Source organism: Lissotriton helveticus, chromosome 8, assembly GCF_964261635.1.
Source record: "Lissotriton helveticus chromosome 8, aLisHel1.1, whole genome shotgun sequence".
NCBI lineage: Eukaryota > Metazoa > Chordata > Amphibia > Caudata > Salamandridae > Lissotriton > Lissotriton helveticus.
In genome coordinates, this window is record NC_136069.1 from 694,006,861 (window position 1) to 694,029,738 (window position 22,878).

A 22,878-nucleotide genomic window follows, 5' to 3' on the forward strand; every position below is an offset into this window, starting at 1 on the left:
TGTTGAGTAAAATCCTCCAAAGAATCTAAAGGAATACCGTTCGGATTACCGGGAGCCTGCTGCAACTTTCTACGAAAAACAGGATGTGCAGAGACCGCAGGAAGAGCACCAGAAGGAGCCTGATCAGTAAACCTAGGAGAACAATCCGTATGAGAAGTATCAACAGAATGCAAAGAGCGATCGCAGTCGCGGGACTCAACATCTGTAGCACAAGAAGCAGATTTAAAAGCCCGTCCAGAGCGAGAAGACTCGCGATTGTTAGACCCCTCATCCGAGGAACGAGAATCACTCGAATTCCAGATATTACCATCCCATTCATCAGGATTCCAATCCAGTCCGGCTTTCGCCACGACCAATCGCACTTTCCGTTTAGAAACGTGACCCCGACGATTCTTGTATTTATAACGTGCAATCCGCACAGCCGCCCTTTCGGCGATAGTCTGATATGTCTCAAGCTTGTCGGCAAGCAATTTATTTTGACACCGCAACAAAGTATGATCATTCTGAATTTCAACAAACTTCCGTTCCATGTCTACATGCTCCTTCTGCAATTTCAACAACCTCTCATGTACAAGTCTGTACGCAGACAAGACAATCCAACCCCTGCGTCCCAAAATAGGAAGCTCATCACCCTTCGCAACTGGCGCCTTCTGCAAACAGGAAATCACATCATCCGGCTCCGCCAGCTCCAGACAAGAATTCCAATTTTCACTCAAACCAGTAGAACCAGCCCACTCGCGGGCCAAGGCCTCATAAGGTGTTGAATCCCAGCCGGGAATATCAACAGGCAACTTAAAAACAGATTTCGACTTTCTCAAAAACATTTTGACAAAACAAAACTACACACACAAAATAGAAAAAGAATACACAAACGAAAGCACGTACGCGCCGAGGACAAATAGAAAGACAACAACGACGCACACAGGTTTCGTAAACGGTTCGTGACGCCAAATGTTCTGCTTGGGTTCTCAGATTAGATAGAACCAGCTCATCAGAGCCTTATTAACCCAGCCAGAACGTTACCCTCTGCCCCTCCCTAGGACCTATTCACAACAGGTATCTACCCCCTAAGGACAGGGAATTCCTAGGATGCATACCATGTACCTCCTATAATATTAGCAATCAGTGGCCTCGCGGTCCCATTCGAACCCAGACCTCTCTACCCAGACGGCAGTATCAGAATCGGCGATCTCGCGGTCCCATACGAACCCAGACCTCTCTACCCAGACGGCAGTATCAGAATCGGCGATCTCGCGGTCCCATACAAACCCAGATCTCTCTACCCATACGGCAGTATCAGAATCGGCGATCTCGCGGTCCCATACGAACCCAGACCTCTCTACCCAGACGGCAGTATCAGAATCGGCGGCCTCGCGGTCCCATTCGAACCCAGACCTCTCTACCCAGACGGCAGTATCAGAATCGGCGATCTCGCGGTCCCATACGAACCCAGACCTCTCTACCCAGACGGCAGTATCAGAATCGGCGATCTCGCGGTCCCATACGAACCCAGACCTCTCTACCCAGACGGCCGTATCAGAATCGGCGGCCTTGCGGTCCCATTCGAACCCAGACCTCTCTACCCAGACAGCAGTATCAGAATCGGCGATCTCGCGGTCCCATACGAACCCAGACCTCTCTACCCAGACGGCAGTATCAGAATCGGCGATCTCGCGGTCCCATACGAACCCAGATCTCTCTACCCAGACGGCAGTATCAGAATCGGCGATCTCGCGGTCCCATACGAACCCAGACCTCTCTACCCAGACGGCAGTATCAGAATCGGCGATCTCGCGGTCCCATACGAACCCAGATCTCTCTACCCAGACGGCAGTATCAGAATCGGCGATCTCGCGGTCCCATACGAACCCAGATCTCTCTACCCAGACGGCAGTATCAGAATCGGCGATCTCGCGGTCCCATACGAACCCAGATCTCTCTACCCAGACGGCAGTATCAGAATCGGCGGCCTCGCGGTCCCATTCGAACCCAGACCTCTCTACCCAGACGGCAGTATCAGAATCGGCGATCTCGCGGTCCCATACGAACCCAGATCTCTCTACCCAGACGGCAGTATCAGAATCGGCGATCTCGCGGTCTCATACAGACCCAGACAACCTACCCAGACGGCAGCTTATCCTATGATTACCATTATATAAAGGGATCGATCTCACTATTCATCAGGGTTATAGAGCTACAATGTCCCGGATCACACAACGGTTGCCAATTTAGATAATGTACAGCATGGTCGTTAATTCAAGGGGCTCCTCTCTCCCTTATTCAGTTACCACTTACCTGATCAGGGTTAGCATCTGTTCACATAGCAGCATCTGACTAGAAGAATAGGTTACCCTCTCATACAAGGACACACGGCACATGTTGGTTCACTAAGAACTGGGGTACTTTATTTCCCATTACCATAAACAAACATATAACACCATCCTACAACACATAGCCTGCAAAGAAAAGTAAAAGATTAGGTTGTACGCTCTAATAAGAAAGGGTCGACATCACCTTATTAATATGAAGTCCACACTCAGCAGTCATCTAGGTTCCCTTCTCGTCTGGGCCTTGGCTCGTCTTGAAGTCACACCTCCGCAATCACGGGTACACGGCTGCACCGTTATGTCAAGTCAAGTCAAGTCAATAAATTTATATAGCGCGCTACATACCCAGAGGGTCTCAAGGCGCTTGTAGAGGGGTGGGGACTTACTTGTCAAATATCCACATTTTAAGTTGCTTTCTGAATGCTAGGTGGTTCTGAGTAAGGCGAAGGTGAGTGGGAAGTGAGTTCCAGGTTTTAGCTGCCAGGTAGGAGAAGGATCTACCTCCCATGGTGGTTTTGTTGATGCGAGGTACAGTGGCAAGGGCCTGGTTGGAGGATCGTAGCTGGTGGGAGGGGGTGTAGAAGGACAGTCGTGTGTTGAGGCATTCGGGTCCAATTTCGTAGAGTGCTTTGTGTGCGTGGGTTAGGAGCCGGAAAGTAATCCTCTTATTGACGGGGAGCCAGTGGAGGCTTTTCAGGTGACCAGAAATGTGTTCTTTACGCGGGATGTCTAATATGAGCCTGGCTGAAGCGTTCTGGATGCGTTGGAGTTTTTTCTGGAGTTTTGCGGTGGTACCGGCATAGAGGGTGTTTCCGTAGTCCAGTCGGCTCGTGACCAGAGCGTGGGTGACTGTTTTTCTAGTTTCGGTGGGGATCCAGCGATATGTTTTTTTGAGCATGCGAAGAATGTTGAAGCAAGATGAAGAAACGGCGTTGACTTGTCTGTTCATCGAGAGTGAGGAATCCAGGATGACGCCCAGGTTCCGTGCGTGGTCCGTCGGGATGGGTGCTTTTCCAAGGGCCTCAGGCCACCAAGAGTCATCCCAGGCGGAGGGGGAGGTGCCTAGGATGAGGACTTCTGTTTTGTCTGAGTTCAGTTTCAGACGGCTGTGCTTCATCCATTCGGCTACTTCTTTCATTCCTTCATGCAGGTTGGTTTTGGCAGTGTTGGGGTCTCTGGTGAGTGATAGGATCAGTTGAGTGTCGTCGGCGTAGGAGATGATGTTGAGGTTGTGTTGGCGTGCGATGACCGCGAGGGGGCTCATGTATACGTTGAAGAGGGTGGGGCTGAGTGAAGATCCTTGTGGTACGCCACAGATGACTTCAGTGGCCTCTGACTTGAATAGTGGAAGGCGGACTCTCTGGGTTCTTCCAGTGAGGAACGAGGTGATCCATTCCAGTGCTTTTCCTTGGATTCCGACGTTTCTAAGGCGTTGTAAAAGGGTGCTATGACAGACCGTGTCGAAGGCTGCGGAGAGGTCAAGGAGGATGAGGGCGACTGTGTCTCCATTGTCCAGTAGAGTTCGAATGTCGTCTGTTGCTGCGATGAGGGCGGTTTCAGTGCTGTGCTTGGCTCGGAAGCCGGATTGAGAAGAGTCGAGGGATTTGTTGGTTTCGAGGAATGCGGCGAGCTGATTGTTGACCGCTTTCTCGATGACTTTGGCCGGGAATGGAAGGAGTGAGATAGGGCGGTAGTTTTTGAGTTCGGTGGGGTCAGCTGTGGGTTTCTTCAGGAGGGCGCTGAGTTCGGCATGTTTCCAGCTTTCCGGGAAGGTTGCGGAGTTGAGGGAGCAGTTGATGACGTCTCGAAGGTGTGGTGCTATGATGGAGTCTGCTTTGTTGAAGATGTGGTGAGGGCATGGGTCTGTGGGGGATCCTGAGTGGATGGAGTTCATCAGACGGATTGTGTCCTCAGTGGAGATAAGCTTCCAGTCATTGAGGATATTCAGGGGGGGTGGGTGTCCTGCAGGGGGTTGGGTGGGTTGGTCTTTGGGTCGGTTGTCGAAGCTGTTGTGGATGTCTGCAATTTTGTTGTGGAAGAATGAGGCTAGGGAGTCGCAGCTGGCTTGAGAGGGGGTGATGTCGTTGGAGTTGGCTGAGGGGTTGGTAAATTCCTTGACGATGTTGAATAATTCCTTGCTGTTGTGGGCGTTGTTATCTAGTCGGTCCTTGAAAGCGGCTTTCTTGGCATTCCGGATCAGTAGGTGGTGTATGCGGGTGGCGTTTTTGAAGGCGTTCTTGGTGCTGGTGGTTGGGTCTTTTTTCCAGGCCTTCTCAAGGGAGCGACAGAGTTTCTTGGATTTCTTAAGATCATCGTTGAACCAGGAGGCCTTCTTGCTGCCTAGTTTGATTTGTCGTTTTTTCAGTGGTGCTAGGATGTTGGCGCTGTTGGATAACCATTGGGTGAGGTTGGTGGCTGCTTGGTCTGGGTTTGAGGAGTGGGCTGGGGGGTTTTGAAGAAGCGATGAGGAGATCTGGTCGATGGTGATTTTGTTCCAGTTTCTTTGCAGAGTGGGTTGGGGGTGGTTGTTGGATGTGGGCTTGTTGTAGGTAAAGTGAACGCAGCTGTGGTCAGTCCAAAGGAGAGCTGTGGTGTGGCTGAAGGAGACATGTTTGCTGGAGGTGAAGATAGGGTCGAGTGTGTGACCTGCGATGTGGGTGGGAGTAGTGACAAGTTGTTTAAGTCCGAGGTTGGCGAGGTTGTCCAAAAGGGTGGTGGTGTTGCGGTCGTTGTTCTTTTCAAGGTGAAAGTTGAGGTCTCCCAAAAGGATGTAATCCTCGGAGGGGAGCGCGTGTGGAGTGATGAAGTCCGTGATGTCTTCACTAAATTGTGCGCGGGGTCCTGGTGGCCTGTAAAGGAGGGTGCCTCTGAGTGTGGTCTTAGGGTCGGTGTGGATCTGGAAGTGAAGGTGTTCCGAGTTGGCGAGGTTGACGTCTGAGCTGGTTGAGATGCGGATGGATTTCTTATGGACTATAGCGATGCCTCCTCCTGTGTGGCCGGTGCGGTCCTTGCGAATGATCTTATAGCCTTCCGGGATGGCAATGGTGATGTCTGGTGCTGATGTGGCGTTCATCCATGTTTCTGTCAGGAAGGCGACGTCCGGAGAGATGGTGTGTAGTAGATTCCAGAGGTCAATGGCGTGCCTGTGGACCGAGCGGGTGTTGAGCAGGATGCATTGTAGGTGGTTGGGGTCGGATAGCTGTAGTGTGTTCGTGGGTGAGGAGTTGTTCTTGGTGCCGTCGAACTTGCAGGAGTAGCAGGAAAAGGGGCCATGGGTGTGTCCAGGGGCGGCTTGGACGCAGTTGGGGGAACGGCCGGGGTTGAGGGCTAGGAGGGTGGTGGCATCGTAAGTGATGCGGGAGGGGTGGACATTACGAGGACCAGGGGCTCTGGCGCTGGGCGCGGTCCAGGCGTGGACGGGCGTAGACGGGCTTACCTTTGGCGCACCTTCGGCGCGACTGGGGCGCGGTCGCTGCGCGTTAGGTCATTGGTCATAAATGGTGAGTGGAGGGGGCGGAGCGTGGGAGGGTCAGCAGCTGGGAGGCGGTAGCAGGGAGGAGGGGCGGGCCAGGGAGCAGGTAAACAAGATGGAGGGTCAACGGGAGAGTAGGGCAGGGGCAGCAGATGCACCACGGCACCGGGGGCACGGACGAAGTCCCAGGGAGAAAATAGAGCCTCAGCAAGTGTCGCGCTTCAGAGTACAGTAGAGCGAGCTGCAAAACCTGGTGAGGTACTATGCCTAGAGTCACGTAACGAGGCAGCTCTGTGGGAATGCGTAAACACAATGAATGTCAAAGCGCAGCTGATTGCGTGTTGCACGAGCGCGATGTAAATGAGATAAATAAATGCGCGATGCAAATGAAATAAATAAATGCTGTTAGAGATCAGCGAACACAATGAATGCCAAAGCACAGCTGAATGCGTGCTACACGAGCGCGATGCAATTGAAATAAATAAATAAATGCGTGATGTAAATTAAATAAATAAATGCGGTCAGAGCTCAGCAGTCAAGATACGATACCACCAGCAAGTTAAGGCACGAGTGGGAGCTGGGATCAGGGAGCGTGGTGGGAGCGACCGTGCTGGAGCAGGTCCAGGCGATCACCATGCGCTGTTCCCTTCACCCTTCTCCAAGCCCCTGGGACCTTCCTCTCATCGGCTACTCTCCTTCCCTGGCTGTTCTGCTAGGAGAGTATCTGTCTCTCGATTCTTTTCCGCTTTTAGAATGGTGTCTGTCTTCCCTGGAATAAGTAATAGGTTTGCTACTAACGGCTAGATGCCGCCTACGAACTGACTGTACAACTATCTCGGGCTTTCACTAATATAGAAGCATGTTTCTTCATGGAAAATTCCAGCCAGTAACCTGCCGCCCACCAAATTCTTGTACCTCCCCGTACCAAGGACACATTCCCAGCTGGCCGGCCTGATGTTGTGTCTTCGGCATGAAGAAAAATACAATCCTTCGACAAGGGCCGGCCTGAACCGGTTCTCTCCAAGCGAACAACACCTCGTAACTAAAACATTACACTTGACCTAGAAGCATCCCAAGCTGCCGGGGCAGAAAGAAAGATGGAGTCTCTCCCGTTTGAGGCCTACCAGGCCCGAATTCAGCATAACTCCATGGAAAGTATAATAATACCCTAACTAAAGGACGGATTATCCCTGATACTAGCGAATCTATCCCCTAGCCTATATGTATAAGCTCTAATCTAGGGAGGAGAATGCAGAATTATATCAAAGTGCCTCGTAAATAGGCTCTATCCACTACTCTAACCCTTGCACTGGAATGATAAGAGACTAAAGTCACCATCAATCACCTTTCCTCAAAAGAGGGCCGGGAAAATCGAGCAGAACAATGGGTCACTACAACAGTGCACGGGCAATGACAGAGTGTTTGCTGGAAGTGTAAGGATACAGACTGGGGATTTGAAGATGTGAAAGACAAGTGTGCAGGTGGATAGAAGACTGCATGCATAGTGCATAGGTGTTTGAAGCACTCCGTGATCTGAAGCCTGGCTCACTGCATGAGTACATGCACAGTGGGTGAATGGTTAGTACTATATTGAGAGACACTGGGTGAATTCATAATTGGTTGAGTTTTAGTTTAGTGAGTGGATTAGTAAATAGTACTAAAAGAGTCACTATGGGATTTTAAGAGCAGTCACAGGCTGTTTGCTGGAGTGTATGGATACTGACTGGGGAATTGTAGGCCTGAAACACAAGTTTGAAGGTGGTTAGACCACTACATGCATAGTGCATATGAGTTTGAAGCACTGCATGCCCCAAAGCTTGGCTCACCTCAACAATATATGTACTTATATGTCTGCAAACACATCAACCAACCAAATAATTACCTCTCAATTTTCCCAAATGGACACTGACTCACAGTGTGATTCTAGACAAATAACAGTTTTTCTCATAAATGGAGTGTATAGATTCTGACTAGGGACATGTAGGCCTGACACACAAGTGTGAAGATGATTACACTACTACTTGCATAGTGCATAGGAGTTTCAAACTCTGCATGCCCTAAAGTCTTGCTCACTGCAACAGTACATATATTTATATGTCTGCAAACACATCAACCAACCAAATCATTCTCTCTCAATGTTCCCAAATGGACACTGACTCACAGTTTGATTCTACACAAATAACAGTATTTCTTATAAATGGAGTGTATAGATACTGACTGTGGACCCGTGTTCCCAGGAACGTGCGCGGCAGCGTGTGCACGCACGTCTGATCCCCCGAGCACGCAGTGCTGCGTGGGGAGCGCGCATCCACTGAACATCTCTGAAAGAGCATTCGCGCCGCCGCTTTTAGAACAGCAGCGGCGCGAAAAATGTTAATTTGCGGCTTGCGGTGGCTCCTGCACTTGCTGCTAAAGGAGCGCAGATGGGGGGTGTTTGAGGACCATTGTGAAAATATTCCTGTTAATTGTAGCACTGTCGTGCGCTGCAATTAACATAAATATTTTCACAATGGCCCTCAATCAGCTCTCAGCCGTGCTGCTTTAAGAGAAGAAATGCAGCAAGTCCAAAAGCACGACATGTGCTTTACACGCCGTTCTTTTGGGCTTTGTGCATGTGTTCTCTTAATGGAGCACGACTGAGAGATAATCGAGGGCCATTGTGAAAATATTTATGTTAATTGCAGCGCACGACGGTGCTACAATTAACAGGAATATTTTCATAATGGTCCTCAATCAGCTCTCAGCCGTGCTCTATTAAGAGAAGACATGCAACCAGCACAAAAGAACGACGTGTAAAGCACACATGGTGCTTTTAGGCTTGCTGCACACCTTTTGTTAATAGAGCGAGGCAGATTGTGTGCCTTTGTAAAAGTTTTCATGCTAAATGCAGCCCGGTGCATTAGTATGTCGGGCTCTGCTAATAACATGAAAACTTTCCAAAAGACACGTAATCTGCCGCCCTCTATTAACAAAAGGCATGCAGCAAGCCTAAAAACATAACGTGTGCTTTTACAATGAAACAGTGGCATTGGCTGGAAGTTGAGATGCATATGCGTATTGAGAAAAAAGGATGTGCAGTTCTCCAGTGAAACCCCATCCCAAGCGCCATGCTGCACTTTTTTTTTTTTTCTGGCAGTTTATATAGCCTTCATGATTCTTTAATGTTCAGAAACACTGCATTGGAGCCTGCCAACATAAACATTTTGCATAAAAACAGTACATTACACTGAATCACTTTTGCGGGAAATAATGCAAAAAGTAAAGACAAAATAAAGTAAATAAAGCAATTGAGTATCAAAGATGTTTGTCAGTGATTTCTGAATCTCTTATTTTCTGGAAATAACTGAACAGAATGTTGTGAATGGTCCCAAAGAAGGTAAATTTGTGGAGTCAAATGAAAAGGGGCATTGAAGGAAAGTCCAATGGTACTCTAAATACCGCCTTTTCAGTGCTCGACCTCAAAACAGTGGAATTTTATATGTCCGATGTGGGCCTCCCTCTGAACTGAAAAACTCCCAAGACATAAACATTGTATGCAGCTCCTTCCAACAACGTCATTAAAAGAACCGCCTGGTTTTGTTCTAGTTTTCCAATTTTAGGATTTCCCGGGATTTTCTTTCATCTTCTTAATGAGACCATTTCCAGTCTCCTTGTTGAAATTTAAGATTCCAGCGCTGCTTCTTTAAAGCCCCATTAACCCCCAAAATTGTGGACGTCACTAATGTTATTTATAGCATATTACTGTTATATCAGTGAGACGTTTTGAAGTAAATTTACAATATTGTAAAAAAAAAAACAACATGTAGAACATTGTACTGTTTAGATCTCCACTGAGACAATGAAGTATCTCGGGGCTGATGATGTCTGGTATAGACCTTCTGCTTCAACTTTTCAGTTCTTGACATTCTGTTTCTTTCGATTTCTCAGTGGGTGGAATGTTCTTATTGCGTTAAATAGCCTTGTCTATATCGAGGCACACTCCCTCGTTATAGGCAACAGGGCTTGTAACAACCGTTATAGACTTTGGCAGTCTTCTATGAATGAATAAATGAAAAAAATATTTCTAAAGCGCTGCGATACCCCTGGTGCTGCTATGCTGCACTTTCTATCTTTGGATACATAAGTGCCTCCTCTCTCCAGATTTTCTTTAAAAAAAGTTAAAGTTCCTCTTCCCTGTTGATCATCTCATTCACATCACAGAGGCCAAGGATTGAATGGGTGGATATTATTTCTTCTATTCCACTGGAGCCTGCTTGATACCCATATCTGTCAGATTTTCCCCACCTTGTAATGTGTCATGGACTGAGAGAGATCACAGAATTGGTGGAGTCCAAGTTTATCATGTGTATGTTACATCACCTTTAAAAAGACTCACTCCCATAAAATATGCTATATCGTGTTGATAAATGAGTGACGAAACAAAGACAGAACTGTAATCATTTTTCCTCCAAAATGAGCATGTCCCTCATAAATGGGCCTATTTCTGAGGCTCGGGTCCGACTGCTAGGAGAGCCCATAGATGTTCTTCTTTTAGTTTATTTTATTTCCCAATTGCACAATTATGATGTTTTAATCCAGTGCTGTAGCCCAGTCACACGAGCACTGCAATGGTCTGGTGGCATAGTGGATTATTGAATCCACCACCGACTCCCTCAGCTGTTCATCCTTTGGAGTTTGATAACATGAAATCCTTTATAGGATGTGTAACAATACGCGTCTGTTATTAGTGCCAAAAACCCCCTACAATGGAGAATGAACAGTTTACAACAGGGATGTCCACGAGGGTTTAATGCACTTGTTTTGGGATATCTGCATGTGATAGTTTTAAACACAACCAAGGTGAATGGAATTGTTGACATAGTCAATGTTTATCCTGAAAATCTGACATAGATCCAGCCCTTGAGAACCAACACTGGGCACCCCAGCTTTCAAAATTGATATTGGGTTCTAATAGATAATTATTACATTTCCTCTAAAGATTCGTCCACAAGCAGAATTCCTGGTCTGGTTTTAAGTTTGAAGTCAGCACTCGTATTGATATTATCCCATCATTTCTCCCAAGCAGGGGTTAGACTATATTTCCAGTGTTGGAAATTAGCAGTCTTACATTGGTAAAATATATTGGAGAAACATTTTAGATAATCTTGCTTTAGTGGCTTGGCTATCTGCTTTAGTGAATGCAATCCTGGTATCAGAATCCTGTCTTTTTTTTTTGAGTTTTATATAGCGCAAACTAGACCCAAAGCTATTGGGTATCAGAGCGCTTTACAGTAGCACCAGTTTTGTTACAGATGGACACATTCATTTTTGGTAGGCACAGGCAAATTAAGTGATTTGCCCAGAATCACAGGATGTTGAGCGTCGTTGCAGATACTTGAACCCAGTTCCTCAGCTTTGAGGTCGAACGCTCTATCCATAAGGCTACATCCTCTCCCCAATCTTGCCTAGAAAACAATGTACCTCTGGTGTTGGGCTCCTATCTTGTCTAGAAAACAATGTACCTCTGGTGTTAGGCTCCTATCGTGTCTAGAAAACAATGTACCTCTGGTGTTAGGCTCCTACCTTGCCCCTCCCCCGGCGTATCCAAGAAACCATCTTCAGAGCGGATAAGTGAACTCATGATTATCCGTTTTAAAGAGTGGAGTAGCCCTCTCCTTGGTAGAGCCAGCTCTGCTCTGCAGTCTTGCCCTGATGACCTTGAATAATTCTTAAACAGATTATTGCAAATAGCAATCTCCTTTCATTTCATTAGGTAATGTGTGAGATTGTATTATAGACATTTTCTGACAAATGTGTTTTTGTTTCATGCAACATCCATACAAAATGTTTATCTTAGATCCAAACAGGATCTCAGCTATGAGAAATGGTAGGGTGTTACAGTGATTATTTGCAGTAGTATTAGTGGGTTTCTACTGTGTTACAATATTGGAAAAATACATCACTATATCTGAATATTAACTATAAACACATTTGAAATTTGAACCAGTGTGCCTGTGCACCGTTTGTGATTTGGCCAAAAGGACACGAGAAAGCTGAAACTGGATCATAAATTCAAAGCTGATCCACACAGAGGCCTGCAAAATACGTGTGGCCGAGGGCGCTCAAAGTCCTTAAGATGTCCCTGAGCTGCCACTATGTAGTTAGTTAGGAAAGAAAAGGTTCACTGTCACTGTGAAAGGAGGCCGGCTGCCCCGTTTTCCTAATATATATATTAATGTAGCTTTGTCGTAGTTGCAGAAGCTCTGCAGTGCACTTTCTCATTTCAAACATGACACAACCATTGTACGCCAGTCACCAATACGAAGGCCACCCCCCTGGCTGGACAGGCCTTAGCAGGCGTCAGGCGTTTGCCTGGAAGGGGGTCAGTTTTGGAGCAGTGGGGGCCAGTTTGTGTTACTGGGGACAGTTTTGCAGTGATGCTGCAATATGGACCCTCAGTAACAAAAGCACAAGTGCTGGGGACTGGGTTTAAGCAGTAGTGCTTGACACTTTGCCCCATCCACCCCACCTCGGGTGAGGGGGAGCCAGTGCGGCAAAATTGCCAGCGCTACTTTGGATTCCCAGTCCAGCCCTGCCTGCCTCATCAAACAGGCCTCCTCTGTTCCAATACCTAGGTCATTTATCTGCACAATCAAGCAGGAACTACAGTGTCAGAACCCCTGTCGCTGCACCCACAGGCGGTTGAGTTCTTGGCGCACTTTGCCGTGGCTGGTGCGCACAGAGATCTCACACTGCCGCACACAGAGGAAACAAATTAGAGGGAACATTGCTGGGGACAAGTAGGGCTGAAACACAAGTTTGAAGATGATTACACTACTACTTGCATAGTGCATAGGAGTTTCAAGCACTGCATGCCCTAAAGCCTGGCTCACTGCAATAGTACATGTACTTATATGTCTGCAAACACATCTACCAACAAAATCATCCTCTCTCAATTTCTCAAATGGAAACTGATTCACAGTGTGATTCTAGACAAATAACAGTATTTCTTATAAATGGAGTGCATAGATACGGACTGCACTTGCATAGTACAAACATACTTCTCTCAGAATGATTCCTAAATGCACACAGACTCACAATGTGATTCTATACAAAAAATATGAAACCTTGCATTTTACAAAAACACATTTACTAGTCTAGAAACCGTAAGGTGGCTAAACACATTCTATATATATAACTGCTGTATTTTACTATACAATCCTGACTCATTTTGCAACATACATAAGCAATTTGCTGCATTATTGGTGCCAACATTACATCAAAAAAGTGACGCAATAGAACAACAAAGAGGCGCAAGGGGCTTGTAAATCTGCCCCAGAGTGTATGCAGCAGAGTATGTATACTGACTGGGAAATTGTAGATTTGAAACACAAGTCTGATTCTAGACAAGCAACACTATTAATTACTCTTGAAGGGCTAATATGACTGAACACATTCCAGAAATATAAATACTGCCTTTTAGTGTACAACCATGAGTCATTTTGCAAATACAAAAGCAATAACTGGTTTCTAATTCTATCAAAACTTGAAAAAAGGAGAGGTTTTCAAGCAGTTATGTGTCTGCAAACTCAAGACGTACAAAAATGCTTCTCTCAGAATGATTCCTAAATGCACACAGACTCACAGTGTGATTCTAGACAAAAAATAATAGACCTTGCATTTTACAAAACACATTTACTAGTCTAGAAACGGTAAAGTGACTGCACACATTCCATGTAAATAACTACTACATTTCAGTGCACAACCCTGACTCATTTTGCAAATACATAAACAATTTGCTGCATTATTTGCGCAACATTGCATCAAAAAGTGACACAATGGCAGCACAAAGAGGCACCAGGGGCTTGTAAATCTGCCCCAGAGAGATTGCAGTAGTGTATGTATACTGACTGGAAAATTGTACATTTGAAACACAAGTCTAATTCTAAACAAGCAACACTATTAACTACTCTAGAACTGGAAAAGTGACTGCACTACATTTTCTGGAACTGCACTTTAATGTACAAAGCTGACTCATCAAACACATTAACTTCCCAAATGCTTTTATCACAATGGTTAATCAAATGCAGACAAACTCAGAATGTGATTCTACACAACTAAACTACTCCATGCACTTTAGCAGGATAAACACAATACTCGTATTAAAAACAAAATGCACCACATATATCCCCTTACAAGTTAACAACTCACCTTTCAAATTGATTTGTAGATTAAGAAGAATGTCAGTCACACAATAGGTCAAGGTCAAGGTCAAATAACTTTATTCGGTTATTAAAAATAACAACCATAAAAGCATATTACATTAGACATACATTGACTCTTATTTACAGAAAGATTGATTAAAAACGACATGAAGCAAAATTGTTACACGTATACCAACTCATGTTTGCAGGAATTCTTTTTTTTTTTTTTTTAAAGACAACAATAATCAAAGAAGTTACAAGCAGAACACATTCTCGGAATATTAAGCAGTTTTTATAAAAAAGATATGAAAAAAAGTTTTTGTTGTTAGCTAAAAATATATCTGTCTATCAGTAGCACTATTACCCCTCCATACTTTTCCTGAACTTGAGAGCTAATTTTAAGAAGCTACATACAAATAAAGTGCAGTCGCAACTTAATAATTGGAGGTAGTAAAGTGCTGGACTAGTTTGCGTGAAGTTCAGTTTTTTGAGGCAAGGTTTTAAAAATTGCCTCCGTGGTATAATATAAAAGGGAAGATAAAAAGAAAGTGTGCCAGGTCTTGCGGAGACTTTTCGTCGCAGCCGCAAGCCGGCAACACTTGACTGCGGTAAATCCCCCTAGGCACAGCCAGTAGTAAGTGAAATAAATCCATACGGAACCTTGTCAACAGGAAACGATCGTAACTTGACATAGGCCATGACAGGTACGGTTCCATGAGCATGGATGTTTTTAATAGCACATGTTTCCGTACACTTTCTTTCATTAATTCACTATCCTCCCTGGCTGAGTACCTAGAGGAAATAAAAACCTTCTTTACTGTGATAAAATCCAGTTTCGTAATGGATTCAGGAGTTAAAAAGAGTTCGGGGCGCCGTAATTCATTGAAGGAAGTGCTTAGGTACTTTATCCATGGTACTTTTAGCCTGTTTTCCCACGTTAGCGCTTCCCTCAATATGAGCTGAGTAAGGGGTACATCACTGTTTAACCAACAGTTTAGCCAATACAGTAAGGGATTTACTGCTATCTTATCGCTTAAATATGACATACCCAGCTCTTCGTGTACAGAGAAGTTGGCTGTTCCCCTAGGTACCCTCAATATCTGTTTTAAGAAGTTGTTTTCTACCACCTCCAGGGCACCTATTGAGGCATATCCCCATAACTCGCTGCCATAACATGCGATGGCAACACTCTTGGCCTGGTAAAGTAGGAGCAATGCAGCCACTGGACTATTACCCATTTTTCTTGCAAAATCAAGTATTGCTGCATTTGTCCGGGTTACATCTCCCTTTTTCTTCTGTACCGCGGGGCCCCAGTTCAGTTGGTGGTCGAACAGGACACCGAGGTAAGAGAATGTTTTTGTTATTGGGATTGTTTCCCCGTTAACATTTAGATAGTTTGGCTTTTTATTACCTTGGCCTACCTTCATTACAAAAGATCTCGAGATTTCATAAAAGCGAAGAAGGAGTTTAACAGTGTTTGAAGACCAATTGCAGTCCTGGATAGAAGGACTGCGTCATCCGCATAAAGCAGAACCGGCAGTCCTTTCCGTCCAACATAAGGATAATCTGCACCTGTACTTAAAAGATGCTCTTCCAAATCATTTATTTATAGGTTGAAGAGGAACGGGGCTAAAATACAGACTTGTCTGACACCCCGCTGCACACCAAAATCTCTTGTCACTTTTAGGTCTTGGGTGTACCGGACGTTTGCTCTCGTGTCAGAGTGCATATCTGCTAATAAATTGATTACATTCTGCTCTACACCCATTTTCGCCATGGCGCCCGAGAGCCTTCCTCGGCTTACACAATCGAAAGCCGACGTTAGGTCCATGAACGCCATGTGAATTGTACCTTGTCGGGCCATGGTATATTTCCCTATAATCATGTACAAATTCAAGCACTGGGTGATCGTTGAGTGACCGGGCCTAAAGCCGTATTGAATTGGGGATATTAATTTATTTTCGTCTCCCCATTCTACTAGCCTATTTAGAATTACTCCCCCCACTACTTTGGCCACCTAGTTAATTAAAGATATTGGTCTGTAGCAGATGGGGCTATTATGTTCACCCTTCTTAAAGACGGGTACGATGGTAGACTCCCCCCGCGACTTTGGGCAGCCAGAAGCCACAGCCGCATTAAGTACAGCTGTGAGGACAGGCGCCCATAGCGATATGCAAGATTTAAAAAGATCCGGTGGAATACCATCCGGACCTGGGGCCTTATTACTTGTTAGCCCTTCAATTCCTTTTTCAACCTCACTTACTGAAAAGAGCAAAGGGTTTTCCCTAAATATAACCGGACTGTATTCTGCTTGGGACTCATTACATTTAAAAATTGAGCTAAAATGATTAACCCACTCTTTCTCTGGGATATTTGTACCAATGGTGGAGTTGTTTGGGAGATCAAATAAGGGTTTATTTATAATTTCCCAAAACTTAGCACTATTACTCAAAGTTTTAGGGTCTAAAAGAGTCTCCCATACACTTTTCTTTACCTCTTTCTTTCGTGTAGCAAGAGACTTTTTGTACCTGCCACGCATGGCCTTAATGAGATTCAGATCTCTGGGTTTGGTTTTCAATGCCAACTTAAGATCTCGGCTAGCCTTGGAGCACGAGTTATCAAACCATTTAGGATTATTACTGGTATTCCCTTTAGCTGGCACCATTATCAATGCTCCTACTGTTGATACAACACCCTCAAAAGCTGTCAAGATTTGTTGTGATGTTGAAACTGATGACATGCATAAAGAGAGTTCAGAGCTACACTGTTTAATAATAGAAGTATACAAGTCTTCACTATTCACCATTGTCCATTTTAAGCGGCGTTTTCCGTTTATGCATTTTATGGATCCACGATCTACACGTGGTTTTCGCTGTTCGAAGATTCCCCCACCCATTTTAATGCAAATAGGGTTATGATCACTATATATGCTTGTTTGTATGGAAAAGTCCAGGACTGTGTTAGCAAGGTCTGCTGACAATAATATATGATCTATGTACGATCCGTTCGTATTACCCCTATACGTGGGAGCGGAGAAAAGAGTATGGCCCGCCACCATGGTCATAGCTGTAATTAGGTTGTTTTCATTCACTAGCGCGTTTAATTGTGTTCCACGCCATTAATGATCAAAATGGAAGCCTTTCATGCTGTGGCATCCCAATTGATCAATAACAGTCTCTCCTGGGTTTCCACATGGACGAGTATTAAAATCACCTACAATCAACATTTGTCGCGGCAAACTCCTAGCGTTATCTCTCAAAAAATCACCTAGAGATAATATAATACAATCACCATTCTGCTTCACTGCATTGTAAAAATTAATCAGGGCGAGAGTAGTTTTTCCCCTCTTTAGCTCTAAAACCTGAATGTTTCTATTTCCAGAATCGCGCGTAACTTTATGACATATAAAAGCCAAGTTAACATAAATTGCCAGGCCCCCCTTTGCTCTTCCACTATTCGATGGTTCAGCTGGGATAAAAAAACTTTGGTACCCCTCAATATAAACATTTGTTTCAACCATCCAAGTTTCTTGAAGGCATATCACTGCATACTATTTGACAAAGGACAGCCAAGTGATGTCACAAGCTTTATCAGCCAGCCCTGCGATGTTCCAAGATACTAGGCTTGTGCTACAAGGAATTTGTGAGCACGGAATCTTACTGTCTGTGTCTATATTAACCTTTTCTAGTGGGGTAGCGTGCGATAACTCAATGCATCTAAAGGTCTGCTCTTCTATAGTATTATATATTTGATCAACTTGTATTGGAACAGAACTATATTCATTTATTAGGTTAGTGGGTTCGTTTGTCCGAGCTGATGTTACCTCTACCACACTTAAAAATCCCGTTACCTCAGCTGTAAAGATGTTTAATTCAGAATTTTCAGCCGAGGTCAGTCCTTGTAACACATTTATATTTTCCTCAACTCCTAAGTCTATGAGATAAGTATGATCAAGCTGGGATATTGTTCTAGGTAGTCATTCTACCCCTTCCAATCCTCCCTGACCGTAAAGGGCATCGAACCTATTTGAAATTGGAACACTGTACTGGTTGTTAAAATGGATTGGATACTGATGCTTGTGTTGGTGTAAATGATTTGGTCCAATTTGCCTCTCTAATCTACTCCCCCAATCGTTTACAAGAGCACCCATACCCCATCCATTTGTCGTTTCATTCCACTCTGGTCTTATATGAGTAGGGAATGATTTGGGATATGACATACTTCGATGTTTTCCATTAAAGAATTCTAAGGTGAGTGGAACAATAGTACCACTCCTTCGTTGGGGGGGTAGTATATTTGACAGGACGTTGGGAAGTACAGCCGAGTTAGAAAAATTTAAAACTATACAGTCTCCTTTAAACTTTTTTGGGTTGTGCCCTATCCATGGTACCCTTCTAGCCGACTTAACCTCTCCTGCTAATTGTTGTTTCCCCCAGGGAGCCATCTGCATATTACCAGACAGCCAATGCAGGGCCTTACTTGTCAAAGATGTTGGGGATTCTGTTTGACCAGAAGTCAGAGGGGGTACATTTGCTAATACCAACACTAGGGGGGAAGCTTCCTCTATAAATTGTAATGGTTCTTTTTCTACACATAGTAAGGTCGCTTGGGGTGGTCTTTGTGTAGGGTCATTTCTTGACTCTAGCTGACTATGTTCTATTGTTGGTATCTGTTCAGGGGGGATTTTCGGTACCTCGTTTTCACCTCCCTCTGCCCTATTCAGGTTGAGCTCTTTATTTATATTGGATAAATTAGTCACCATGATTATTGTGTTTGCCACCTCGTCCGCTATCTTATTCTGTGTCCCACCCAATTTCTTCACTTCGGCGGTAAGTTTATCTAGTTTAGCCACCAGTGGTTTAATGATGGCCTTGAACTTACAATCAATCATGTCCGCTATCCTATTAAATAGCTCTTCGTCCATATTTTGTTTTTCGCCATCTTCCTCATACCCCCTATTTTTTTCCCTTGTTTTTAAAGGTGATGTAGCCCTTTTTCTCCCGGGTCTTGACCCTCCACGATTTGACTTGGCTTTTCTACAAGTTCTGACCGCCCGAGTGACGGGTACAAGAATAGGAGGTTTCTCTGCTGTTGTGTCAATCTGTGAATCCACTTGTATAGAGGAAACCTCTGCTGTAGCGTTAACCTGAAACTCTGCGTCATTTTCATCATCAGATTCTGGGTCGATCTCTACAAGTACACTGTGATTATGGGTCACACTGTCGCCTAACTCAGTGTCTGGAATTTCATTTTCAACGATCTGGGATGGTTGTGGGCTTAAGGGATGAAGAATGGGGGATTGACTTAGTCCTAATGACTGTCTTCTTTCACTGTTGATTTTGGATACTACTTGGACCAGATAATTATCCATAGTATTGGACGCTATTGCGGGTATCTTTTTTGGCATGCTATATGATGTTTGTTATAGCACAATTTCTAGGCCAAACAGTAGTAATATGCAATATAGGGAGTTAAGACTAAATATTATTACTCAGATCAACACTATCCATGCACAAAATGTCTTACTTTGACGAGGGTTTCTTGGCGGCGGCATGGGCAGTATGTCGTGCCCAGTCCAGTCTCGTTCTGTCTCGGACTGTCTTAGACTGTCCGCCCTTTGTCGGGGCTTCGTCCCGCGCTACGTCCCGCACACGCGTCCCGCTAACGCGCAATGGGCCCTCCTATTATACAGGGTGCAGTCTAGAGGGGAAGAGACACGGGAAGAGGCGGCAGGTGTGCGCGATGGAAGGGACGCACTGCCTGATGGGCCTCGCAGTCCCGGTCTCCTGCTGGCAGAGTCCTCACGTGCAATCAGGTTTTTAACAGCAAGGGCAGCTCAACTCCAACGACGAACAGCAGGGCAAAGATCCAAAGTCCTTAAAGCAGACTACGAGCGGCTCCCGCGGAGCGGGGGCCGCGAGTCGACTTATAAAGCGCCAGTTAACAGAAGCAGTAGAGGGGAGGAGACACGGGAAGAGGCGGCAGGTGTGCCTGATGGGCCTCGCAGTCCCGGTCTCCTGCTGGCAGAGTCCTCTCGTGCAATCAGGTTTTTAACAGCAAGGGCAGCTCAACTCCAACGACGAACAGCAGGGCAAAGATCCAAAGTCCATAAAGCAGACTACGAGCGGCTCCCGCGGAGCGGGGGCCGCGAGTCGACTTATAAAGCGCCAGGTAACAGAAGCAGTAGAGGGGAGGAGACACGGGAAGAGGTGGCAGGTGTGTGCGATGGAAGGGACGCACTGCCTGATGGGCCTCGCAGTCCCGGTCTCCTGCTGGCAAAGTCCTCACGTGCAATCAGGTTTTTAACAGAAAGGGCAGCTCAACTCCAACGACCAACAGCAGGGCAAAGATCCAAAGTCCATAAAGCAGACTACGAGCGGCACACTAATAGATTTTCTTATTCAGAATGTCTTTACTTTACTGTTCTTAGCAAAACCAAAACATGGCAAACTTTCTGTCTCAATCTACACAATCTTGAAACCCCCCACAGAGGTGGACCGCCACCCCGGGGGTGGCGGTCCACAGGGCTTGGGGGCCCCTCTGTCCCCAAACTACAATAAACACTTTGCCCCCGGGACTTGGCCCCCTCGGGAGATAATTACAACTAAAGCAAACGCATCCCTCAATATCTTTAAATTAAAAAAAAATTGGCCTTGGGGGTCCTTGTAGGACCCCCTGAGCAGGCCTAGGGGGTCAAGAGGTCTTATGGCAAATAGCAAACTTTTCCTCTCAATCTACACACATATACATGTAAATCTAATTTCTTCCCACATTAATTCAAACGCAAAGACACATTTCTATTGCTTGAACATTTCGACCCTTTCCAACTGACATAACTTGAACCCTACTCCCAATCTGCCTTCTGCCTGTTCCCATAGAAACAGTTCATGGAACACTTAACTGAGCACACAGGTCAAAAGTTCATCACACAATGTTGCTAATCAAAACAGCAAGTGTGCTTGACTTTTTCTTGTAATTCTTTATTCGAAAGAAATATTTCATAAAAGTACAAATGTTCAACATATGAAATACATTGCAATATTACAATCCACAGACATAGAAGACAAAAATAGGCTGTTCTTGATATATTAAAAAAAATATCAAACATCGGGTAAAAATTTTGACCTGATATACCATGCATTTGCCACATATTTGGCCACCCCACAAACAATATACATTGAAGTAGCATTTGTTAAAATAACACGCATAGCTATTCTATGGTCCCTCACCCCAATCTCCCTACAAACAGGTTTCAGCCATTTTGCTCTTGGTTGTTTATAAGCAGCACATGCGAACAGGAAGTGGCCCAACGATTCTTTCAGGCAGGAACAACCTGGACATTTTAGGTCAGTTCCTCTACATCCCTTCCACCCTTCCTTGAATGAATTAAGAGGTAATATACCATATCTAAATTTCAAAAACAGCGTTCTGTCGCGGGGAACCTGGATAAAGTCCAGAAATGGCTCTAACTTTCTAAGAGGCTTGTGGTCGAGGAAGGTGTTAGTTAAGGGACCCCAATTTGGGTTCCTAAGTTCTTTTGCCACAATCCAATCCCAATAAAGTTTTTTAACAATTAGTTTTGGTGGTGGCGTTTGGGATATCCAGCTATCCTCCAGACCTATAGATATCACCAGCTTCTTTAAATTGTTGAGCCATTTAATTTTGTTAGCTACATTCAAACTAATCAGCTCATCCAGAACCAAGGCATAGTTAAAAAGTTCAGGGGTCCTTCTAAGCCGAATCCAAAATAACAAGGGGTGAATTTGTACCAAATCAGAAATCGATCTTTTACCCTAGTCTAAAAATAATGGTTTCAGGGGGGTCGATAGAGGTAGCGAAACTATATCTCTAATAAACTTATTTTCCGCCACAACCAGTGCATGGAGTTTAATAATAAGTTGCAATAAATAACTAGGAAATCCCATATTAAATAGGACTGACCAGAGCTTGGCCCGTGGAATGACATCAAAAGCTGTCTTCAAGTCTATGAAAGCCAGATATAAACTGCCCTTGGCAATTAACACTGACTTCCAACAGACTGCACAAAATCGGAAGACCTGGTCTATTGCACCGACATTACGTCTAAACCCGGCCTGAAAATGGGACAGAATGCCTTTATCCACAAGCCAAGATTCTGTTCGATTTATGATGACCCTACCAACTACCTTTTGGATGGTGTCTATCAGACTTATCGGTCTGTAATTGGCAGGGTCATCTCTTTCGCCCTTTTTAAATATGGTTATAACCTCGGCACCCTTCCAGGAATCTGGAACGGGGTAACCATACTGGATCAGATTCATCAGACATGCTATATACTCAGCCCAAATTTTAGCATCGTGCTTTAGCAAATCCCCCGGAAGGCCATCTGAACCGGGGGCCTTCCCTGGTAGTAATTTGGAAATAGCATCTTGGACTTCACGCTGGGAGAATAAGTCTGTCCTGGGAATTGGTTGTTCACAGGACATACTTTGGGGGACAATGACTGATGGTGATAACAAGCTTTCCAAGCTGTCCTCACAATATAATTTTAAAAAATGGGAATACCATTGCTGTTCGGTTATATGATTTAAAATGGGTCCTGCACCCCTTCTTTCTAGAACATTAATTAATTTCCAGAAAATAACAGAATTTTTCCCGCAGGCTGCTGCCTTTAGCTGCTGCCAATGTTCTTCCTCCCAATCTCTCTTTGCTGTTTTTATACTATTTGAATATTCCGTCCTGGCCAGCCGGACAGCAGCAGAATCCTTACTTTTTATTGCTATGGTAATTGCTTTCCTTTTAGTTCTACAGTTTAATGTGTACCAGGGATTACTCTTAGTACGGTCACCATTAAGACAAGAATTCGCCCTTGGCTTCTTACAAAAATGGGCTCCTACTTTAATTATTAAATTATTGT